Genomic DNA, 10204 nt, shown 5'->3' with positions numbered 1-10204 from the left:
TGATAAAACTTTTCATATAGTTGGAACAAAATATAATTATTTTGAATTAGATATAATTAGGAAGATACAGATACGAATTATGTGTTTATTTATCGTATGGAGTCCTCAAATAATCATGCTATACTTACTGGATGTTAGGACTTTCTATTTATATATCCAAAACTTGAACACTTCCTTAAAACAAGAATAACCACAGACATAATGTTTTTTATAGGGTGTATCGTCATCATTTCCTCCCCATCACTTGTTCTCTGTTGGCTGATGCGTGGAATTCCCGCTGTGAACGTTGAAATTTTTAATCGGCATAAACCTGTATAAAAATCCTTCTCAAATGCTTCGCCTTCAGAATGTCAGTGACGTTTGCATTACCTGTTTTTAGGTTGCAAGTGTTATAGCTTTTCTGGCTGAGTAGTTCGGCATGCAGTCAGCTTTGTTGCTCGGATGCGAGGGCTACAGGCGATGTACAGGTGATAAAGCACCCACAACTAGTTCAGGTAAGTGTTTCGAAAATTACGAAGCAGATATCTGGTGGCGTTTGCATCACTATGATAGTAACTGTTGACTATACGTGCAAGTAGAGTACATTTTACGCTAATATTAATTTGCAGAGTAAATTTCATTTTACTATTTTATATCTTTTTTTTTTTTAAGTTACAGTACTTCTGACTAGATGGTTTTATTGTGTTCTACGCAACCAGGTTTTTAATTCTGATCTTATAAACTTAAGTATTCTTTTAATAGTTAATAATTTAATAATTCGTAATTTATCATGAAGACTAACTGCAATTTAGAATTAGAAATTGAGGATAGAATCGAATCATATAACTTCATATTAAAATGGTTAAAACAAAGCAGAAAGATTCGTAAAACATTTCATAAAATATTCCAGAAATATTTTATGAAACATTTCATGAATATTTTATGAAATATTCATGAAAACAAGTAAAAATCGAGGTTTCTATAAGTACTTCAAAACAAGTTAATCTTGTGTCGACTTAGAATAAATATATGTATCGAACTGGTTAGCGGTAATAATGAAATATGCCAGCAAAGACCAAAGGGCTATTAAGTATCAAGGATCATATAAGTACGACCACAGCTAAGCTTATGAGGTAAAGCAAACAGGGAGCTGTAAAATAACTGTCGCTGTTTACAGCGAGAGTTATTTTACAGCGAGGTGAATACATTCCCCAAAAAGTATTCACCATTTTCAGTTTGTCGATTTACCACGGGTTTTACCGAGTTTCCCCAAAGAAAAAAACTCTATTGTCTCCATATGAGGATCGGCTAACACAGTTTCAATTGAAAATCTTTTATAAATGATTCTCCCCGTCCTAAACTCTAGATAAGAAAGTTTAGACCAATGTTTTGTGACCCCCGACTTGCGCTGAAAGAAAAAAAAAAAAAAAAAAAACCGATAACTATCGGTATTTCTTCATTAAATATTTGAAATAGACTACCGACGAATTTTTGACTTCAGAATTTTATTTAGATTGGAACTTACCAAATTCTTTTTGATCATGCTGGGATAAAATATCCTCATAATTAGCTAAACCTACTCTAACTTAACCAGGACCACGCCACATGTGAACAATTAGTCTTTCAGAACTTCTTGTTTAGGCAGGTAATGTAATCGTCTGCGCATGCCCAAATGATGATGATGTTAATGTTCTCTTAGGTTCAGAGCGCATTACATTGTAAAACAAAGGATAAATATTGAGAATAAACGTTGAGATTAAATTTTAAGTAACCAGAAAAAGTAGTGACTACGACTCGAATTATGGAAATCTGCTTGTGCATTTGAGGGGGGGGGCTGTATTTTACGATATTACCAAATTTTGTGCGCGAAATTTTAATATAGCATGATTAAGCCAGAGCTCCATTACATCTCTATATTAGGCTGTCTTATTCGATTCATATAATACTTCTAACGCCAGTACTTCCTTGTGTAGTATCATATTAGATAATGAAAACAAACACACTTTGTTGTTGTTGTTGTGATAGTTTGATGTCATGAATGCTTGAAATAATGCTGTAAACAAGTAAACTTGTCGTATGAAGAGACGTCTTTATAAAATGCAAACAGGTAAGCTCGGTTTGTTCTTCCAATGCGTATATACTGATTTTGTAGATTGTTTTGTTTATATTCTACGAAATTTGCCATTGTTGTATAATGTCAAAAATGTAATAAGCTGATAGTTCATTATGTCAAAATGAGTGTTTCTTAAATTCTCCATTCGAGGAAGTTAGAGCAGTAATAATAATAATAATAATAATAATAATAATAATAATAATAGCAATAGTAGTAAGAGAAAGAGAGAGAAATATTTAATCTATAAGCATATTTCGTCGATGTAAAACCATGAAGAGTAACATTATATTTGTCCACCTATCTCAGTAGAACGAGATTGCAGATTGTTAATGCTGTGCTAAGCAACGCATGACGCATGTTCAAAATGGACATATTTGAACTGTAAAAATGGTACGCTTACTCCTTACAAGGGGGGGGGGACTATTATTTTGTTCTAAAAAGAAAACGTTAATCGAGAAACTAGTGAAATCCCATGAAGAGTTTTTTACACACTGTATGCTCTTCGGAGGAGGTGAAGGCATGTTTATCATTTAACTTTAACCAATACTTTGCAGACTCCATCCAAGAACTGCACAGAAATATTCCTCCAATCGCAAAACGAGATCCTCCACTTGGACCACAATCAAAACAGACAACATCTCTGCAATACATCAAATCAAACCAAACAAAAGCCCAGGAATTGATGGTATCAGACCTAAAGATATAAAGCAACATGCAAACTAGTTTAAGTCCTATCCTACTAAAATTAATAAATAAAATATTTAAAACAGGACAGATATCAAGTATGCTAAATACCGCCATAATCACACCCATATACAAACATGGAAAAAGAAATTTAATCAGCAATTACAGACCCATAGCAACATTACCAATTATCAATCAAATTATGGAGCGGATCTTAATAAAGAAACTCACAGCATATACAGAGAAATTTCATATTATCCCAAAAACACAAAATACGTTTTCAGTAAAATAAGGAAACAACATCTCTCTCTTGGAAGACTTTACAGACGTAATAAATACCGCTTAGACAAAAACAAAATTGCAATGGTAGTCTGTATTGATCTAACTAAAGCATTCGATACACTTACACATCAAACCTTGTTAGAAAAGCTGAGGCATGTTGGAATAGACGGGACTCTTCACAGGTGGTTTACAAACTACATTCAAAATAGAAAGCATATCACACGTATCGGGTCAAACCGAAGCAGAGAGCTACCAGTAACCTGTGGAGTACCACAGGGAGCTGTACTCCCCCCAACTCTATTCAACATTTACATGCACGATATTAATCAGCTACCACTCAAAGGTAAGATATTCCAATACGCAGACGATACAGCAATAATATCCATCCATAATAACGCAAGCATAGCCCAAACTAATATGCAACAAGACATAAATCTGATCATAGACTGGCTCACGAAAAACTCCATACACCTAAACTCAGAAAAGACAAAATTAATGATATTCAGAAATCCACTGACTCGACCAGTTGATAACAAATATATAACCATCCAACATCCACTTTCCAACATAAAAAATCACACAGAACAGCAAAACCACTACAATTACTCAGGTTGAAACAATACGATACCTTGGAATTTACTTCGATGCAGATATGAACTGGAATAGCCACATAAACCATCCACACAACAAACTCCGAACAATAAGTGGCAAACTCGACAGGTTAAAAGACATAGTTCCCATACGCCTAAAAACACTAATATACAAAGCACTATGCCAAAATATACTTAGATACGCTATAACAACGTATGCTTTCTGTGCACCCTACAAATTAAATAGATTAATGTCGCTACAGTACAAAATGATAAAACTGATGTTTTGGTAACAAAGAGAAAATAACGATCTTATATACATTGCAATGTCAGAACACAAAATACTGACAGCAAAACATTTATGTCACTATGGAGTTTTGCTAAAACATTATTTCGATGCCAACTACAGGACAGTCAGAAATACATACCGTATAACAAGACCTCAGACTACTAATTATATCACATAATTATATCACATAAATTATATCACATGATAAACAAATTAACTTTTGAATACAGAAACCTTACAAACTACAATAGCCTGAAAAGAGCTCTAAGGACATACTACGAACAAGAAACACGCACCCAAAATACCATGCAAACTTAATGAAACACAATATATTCGTTCAGGCTTCCAGTTCAGCGACGCATACATTCCAATTTATTTGTGTGTGTGTGTGTGTGTGTGTGTGTGTGTGTGTGTGTGTGTGTGTGTGTGTGTGTGTGTGTGTGTGTGTGTGTGTGTGTGTGTGTGTGTGTGTGTGTGTGTGTGTGTGTGTGTGTGTGTGTGTGTGTGTGTGTGTGTGTGTGTGTGCGTGCGTGCGTGCGTGCGAGTGCGCGCCCGCGAATTTCTCAATCATAGATTTTGTAACTTCCCAACACAGCAAAAAAAAAAAAAAACAATAAATAATAACCAACTGATGTCATACTCAGATAAGCTTACATATAAGCTTCGAGGATGAAAGCAGAGAAATTAGTTCTCATCCAAGATGTATCACATGTAAACCAAAGTATGTAATGTATGTATTATATGTAATCAAATGTATGTAATGTATCTAATAACTGTAACAAAGTATGCAATATAGAGTGATTATATCCATTGGTATTGTATATATAGAGTGTAAAATTGCGAAGAAACATCTGTAATAATCATCATTATGAATATTATAATAATATATGTTGTAAACAGTTATGGTTATTATTATTATTTTAAAAAAAAATTTATGTACGAGAAAGTATTTGTTATGCATAATTGTCTTCATATAATGTATGTAATTTATCTGAGAAATAATTTTAAAAAAAATGAACATTTGACCTGTTACGAGCGTAAAGAGTGCATTTATATCAAAAACGAAATATTTTCAATAACTAAAACGTTAGCTGAAACACAAATCTTTTGGGGTTTTGGTTATTTGTTTGAAATGCGTTAAATATCTGTAAAATAGCATTAAATTACCTTGTAGCAAATTGCAATGTTGAAGACTTGGACTATTGTGCGCACGTCTGGTCTCTAGGTTTCCATTGTGATTCTATATATTAGAGAGAGTGCAAAGGAGAGTGTTCAAATGGATACCAGGATTGTGGAATAGTGATTATGAAAACCGAATAAGAATTTGTACGCTGCAGACGCTAGCAAACAGGACAAAGAGGGGTGATATGATTGCGACTTACAAAACTTCTGAAAGATTCATACAGGATTTGTATTGATGGAATTTTTCAACTTATGCAGAGTGCGGAAAGGACAAGAGGGCATCCTTGGAAGATGAGAATGAATGCCGCTAAGAAGGCGGTGAGGGCTAGATTTTTCTCTCAGAGGGTGGTGCGTGATTGGAATCGATTGCCATTGGATGTTGTGAGTGCAAGCAGTGTGAATGAATTCAAGAATAAGTATGATAGTATGTGGCCTCCTTCGATGAGTCCCTTACTCCCTGGAGTTCTCTCTTAATAATAATAATAATATGAAAAAACAAAACTTCTGATATGAAGCAATTTCTTAATATAAAAAAGTAACACGTCGTGGGGATAAGAGTAACGGTGCTGCTATTGTGGCGAAGAATTACTAGGTCTATGAAGCCAATTATTATATCTCTTAAGAGTATGTTCTGTGGCCGGTTTTGCCAGTTCAGTGGGATGAAAAACCCCAGTTTCAAGAAAAACTCTGCCACACTTTCATACGAGTCTGGTTAACAATTCAGGATTTGGGCTGATCGATTCTAAGTTGATGCTATTGCTACTGACTAGTTAGTAATCGAATGAATACTTTGGTATTGATGGTAGGATTAGCTTGACAGATGAGCAAGTCGAAGGTGTTAGCGTATTTTCTGTTTAAGGTGATGAAAAATCGAGTTTCTAGGAAGTAAATATCGTTACCTCAGATTAAGACTCGCTAACTTATCTTCATTTGAAAAAGTCCCTTTATAAAGTCTCTTGGCGTCTTGGGAACCCAAGGTCTTTCCAGCCAAACGGCATCTCATTACCGATCTTGCTAATGAGGCTAGTTAGATGAGATTATTGTTTTTAGTTAGACGCAACCAGGAGGCATATTATTAAGAGATATTGTCAAGAGACACATAATTATGTGTCTCTTGACAATATAAGTGTGATGTGCAAACACCACATCTACTGAGCTACACAGGCTCTATTTAATAATAATAATAATTTAAAAAATAATAATAATGATAATTTATTAATTGCTAAAATATTTATACATACAATAAACATCTTGATAATATTACATTTGCACTAAGTGCTGCAATTTTTACATTGGATTTCAATTAAAATTTGCAATAATACTTTTTGCCTTTATATTATGTATTTACAACACATGTTCTTCTAATATTAACAATGAAGATTATACAGAATTTTTTGTATATCTTTATTTCAAAGTTTGAGAAAGAGTGATTATACAAACAAATTTCTGCATTTGTTTATAAGGATTACTTGTAGATGAGTGAGGCAAATTAATCCCACCTTCTTCGAAGCTTGGGTTAGCTTTTATGAAGAGAGTGGGATTTAACTTTCACTGTTTGTGTTGTTGCTACTGTTTATGTATGGGATGTAGGCATTGGATGCTAGTGATTTGCGATGTGTATATTAGTGTTAATGGTATCTTAACTTTGTTGGTATATTTTCCAGAGTTTGTTTTTTAATGTTCTGTAATTATCTACGTGTTTTAAATTTCTTGGTAGGTTGTTGAATTGCGTGGGTATCTGATGTGATCCCACAAAATGTGGGGATGTGGGAATGATAATGGTGTGGGGATGTAGAGCATCTGAAATATTGGGTATCGCCCAGTATTTCAGATGCCAACTTTTAGATGTATAATATATAGAGAACATTACATCACGTGACTGTTCACATTAATAAATGAAATCAATGATGGGCGAAATAAATGTAGCATCTGCATTCTGTAAGCCTTTTTAAATAGATACTACAAGAGAGAGAGAGAGAGAGAGAGAGAGAGAGAGAGAGAGAGAGACCTCCTTTAGATAAGCTAAACTTTTTAACAGAAGTCAGTTGTATCGAATATTATATTCATTCACTTAGGATGTGTCCAGTAGTAAGCATTTGAGAATTATCGGCATATAATATGAAAAATAAATATTATGTCATTGATATTCATGTAGTACAAGGTATGTATCCACTAAATAACATAAGTTATGTGAAGGATTTATTAAATAAGGAAAACGTTTCATTAGGAAAAGATGCATGTAAAGTCAGTAACTATGGATAAAAATCTATCATTTGGATTCAAAACAATGACTCCACAATATGAATTTAAAACATGCAAAGAAAATGGTATATGCAGATCAAACGTTTAGTGCGATCTACAGAAACAGTACAACTCCCTTAGCCAGTACCGTCGACAGAGTGTAGCATAGAGGAAGCCTGCCTCAGGGCGCGGCTTAATAAGGGCGCTCGTTCAACCATGTTGCGGTAGGTGCCGTCGCTATGCTAACAATTCCTGTTAGCGTAGCAAGTGCGGAAAGAAGTTTTTCCAAGCTTAAACTGATTAAAAATGATTTGCCAACAGCAATGGCCCAAGAAAGATTGGTTGGTCTTGCAACTATATCGATAGAGGCGGACACAGCTTATAATTTAAATTTAGAAAAGCTTATAAACAGATTTATTGTCCGATATCATTACGGGACACTTTTTTTAGACGTGCGTTGTGAGAGTAACTGAAGAAGTAGTTGTTAATCTTGTTGAATTATTTTTATAGATTTTGTAACCCAACGATTCTTTTCTTCATCTTTAAGCTTCCCTCTTTCATAGAGAACAATGTGCTATTTGCCAGAGCACCTGTGGAGACGTGGAAAAGGACTTCCTCTTGTGCCTTATCCAATTTGGGATCCGTCTTTTATATGTTGCGACCATACACGCGCGATCCCAACCAACTTGTCGCAGAGCCTGACGTTCGCGGGGGGAGGGGTGAAAGGTATTTTATATATAGAAGTGTGTGTGTGTTCATTGAGCCGGCTTGCCTGTTCTGAAGGACGAAAAACACAATTTTCTGGGAGAAAAAACCCTCTACCTCCTTATGAGAGTGGATAACTCCTCACCTTTAGTCGAAAGAGATTCCCGATAAAAGTCCCTCACAGCATGGACGGGAATCGACTTAGGTCTTTCCGAACAAATGGCTTCGTTCTATACCGACGAAGCTATATTTTATTAAAACGATAACAAGTAAATACATAGTAGTAAAAATAAACACATCATAAGTAGATATATACATCATATATTTACATTTGTTTTAACCTCCTTAGGGGTACTGTATTACTATTTGTTACAAGTAATTCATTTTGTGAATTTACTTCTCATAGTCTTTAACATGGATCAGTTACATGACATTTCAATTCGTCACATTTAGGTTTAACTCTTAATACGTTTGTATTACTGTTATTATACAAAATAAAAATAAATGCACAGCAGTAAAATAGATACATCATTCATAGATATATTCTTAATATGTTTGCATATGCTTTAACCTCCTTAAGGGTATTACCATTTGTTACAAGTAATTCCTTTTGTGAAATTAATTCTCATAGCCTTTAACAGTGAACAGTTACGTGACATTACATTAATAGTTACATTCAGTTTTTAAATCTCAATACCTTTGTATTACTGTTATTAACAATTTTAATTGTAGCTATTTTACCACACCATTATTTGATTACATATTTCGAGTCCTTAAAATTCAGTTAGCATATACAGTATATAGTCAGATTGATGACAAAGAAAATGAAAAATTACAAAGTATCGCGATTTGTAAGTCGAAGTTGAACGAATCTGGCAAAAGAAAACGAAAGTTGTTCCCATAATAATAGGTGCTTTAGGCGCCATCCCTAAAACATTGAAAAAAACATCTAGAAGCACTCGAGTTAGATGGATTAAAAATTGGGCAGCTGCAAAAGGCTTTTTCGGCACAGCATTCATTTTCAGAAAGTATTTCCACAACTCATAGGCTCTTGGGTAGGGCTCGAATTAGTGGAATATAACCAGCCTTTTACTTAAGACTGAGGAAGCAAATCAAGCTTTGATGAATATTATATATACATATAATACATGCAGGCGCAAATTGTTTGCTTACTTGGGAAACATATATATATATATATATATATATATATATATATATATATATATATATATATATATATATATATATATATATATATATATATATATATATATATGAATGTTCTTTCTGTTCAGCTATCTGAAGGACAGCATTAGTTAATTTGATGCAAGAAGTGATTCCTAAGGACTCCCATTCCTCTGCGTTCATCCTTTTCAATTGGATAGAATTCCTCATGACATCTTGCAGGTATCTATGGAATTTTGTTTGGATGTTTTCACCGCCTGTTCTGTCATGCGTATGGTCACACTTGTATGTCCAGATAGTATACATTGTTAAAATAATTATGATTGTTTGTACTCTGCTTAACTTTTTCTCGTTTAGCCAAAATATTAGATTGTCATTAATTATTTGATTCTGTGGCATCCATTGATTCACGAGACTCCAGATTTCTTCTGCTTTTTTACAATAAATCACCATGTGATCAAGTTTTTCTGGCTCTTTACAGAATTGACAGGTTACAAGCCCATCCAGTGGTATTCCTTTTGCTACAACCCACATTTTGGTTGGCAATGCATGATGAACTTTAAAGAAAAAGATTTTGTGGAACCGATTTATTGGAAGACGAAATATATTGTTTAACACTGAACTTATTTTGATCTCCCCTCTTTTTTGTTCTCGATGGTGAGGTATTGAAAAAATGGTTCTAGTTAGTTTTGAATATATTGCTCTTGTTTTCGTATATAGTAATTTCTCAATGCCGTAATTTTTTTCTATAAACCGGTATCCTTCAGCCATTTCAGTGAACATTCTGGGTGGTCTCTTTTTGATCGAAGGAAGAGAGCTGATGACCTTGTCAGGGAGGCACTTTTGTATAAAAGCAATTGCATATCCATGGTATGATTTATTATGTGCTTTTCCTTCAGTTATGGCTCTGATAATCAAGGTCTTTAGGTGTATGTTAACTAGGCCGAAACCTCC

The 10204-nt window shown here is 34.1% G+C and overlaps 1 protein-coding gene across 1 annotated transcript in view; it reads left to right on the top strand.

Moving 5' to 3' along the window:
- The first annotated feature begins 259 nt into the window (after window positions 1-259).
- LOC150099974 (putative G protein-coupled receptor Mth-like 1) overlaps window positions 260-10204 on the top strand; it is a 36261-nt gene continuing 26316 nt past the window's right edge. The window contains exon 1 of the mRNA XM_090403185.1: window positions 260-494. The gene's annotated coding sequence lies outside the window, so the exon portion shown is untranslated. The remainder of the gene's footprint in view (window positions 495-10204) is intronic.

Source organism: Typopeltis vanoorti, chromosome 13, assembly GCF_054136105.1.
Source record: "Typopeltis vanoorti isolate ZY-2024b chromosome 13, IOZ_Tvanoo_1.0, whole genome shotgun sequence".
Classification (NCBI taxonomy): domain Eukaryota; kingdom Metazoa; phylum Arthropoda; class Arachnida; order Uropygi; family Thelyphonidae; genus Typopeltis; species Typopeltis vanoorti.
Note: the sequence above shows the minus strand (reverse complement) of the source record. Positions and strands in the feature narration are given on the sequence as shown.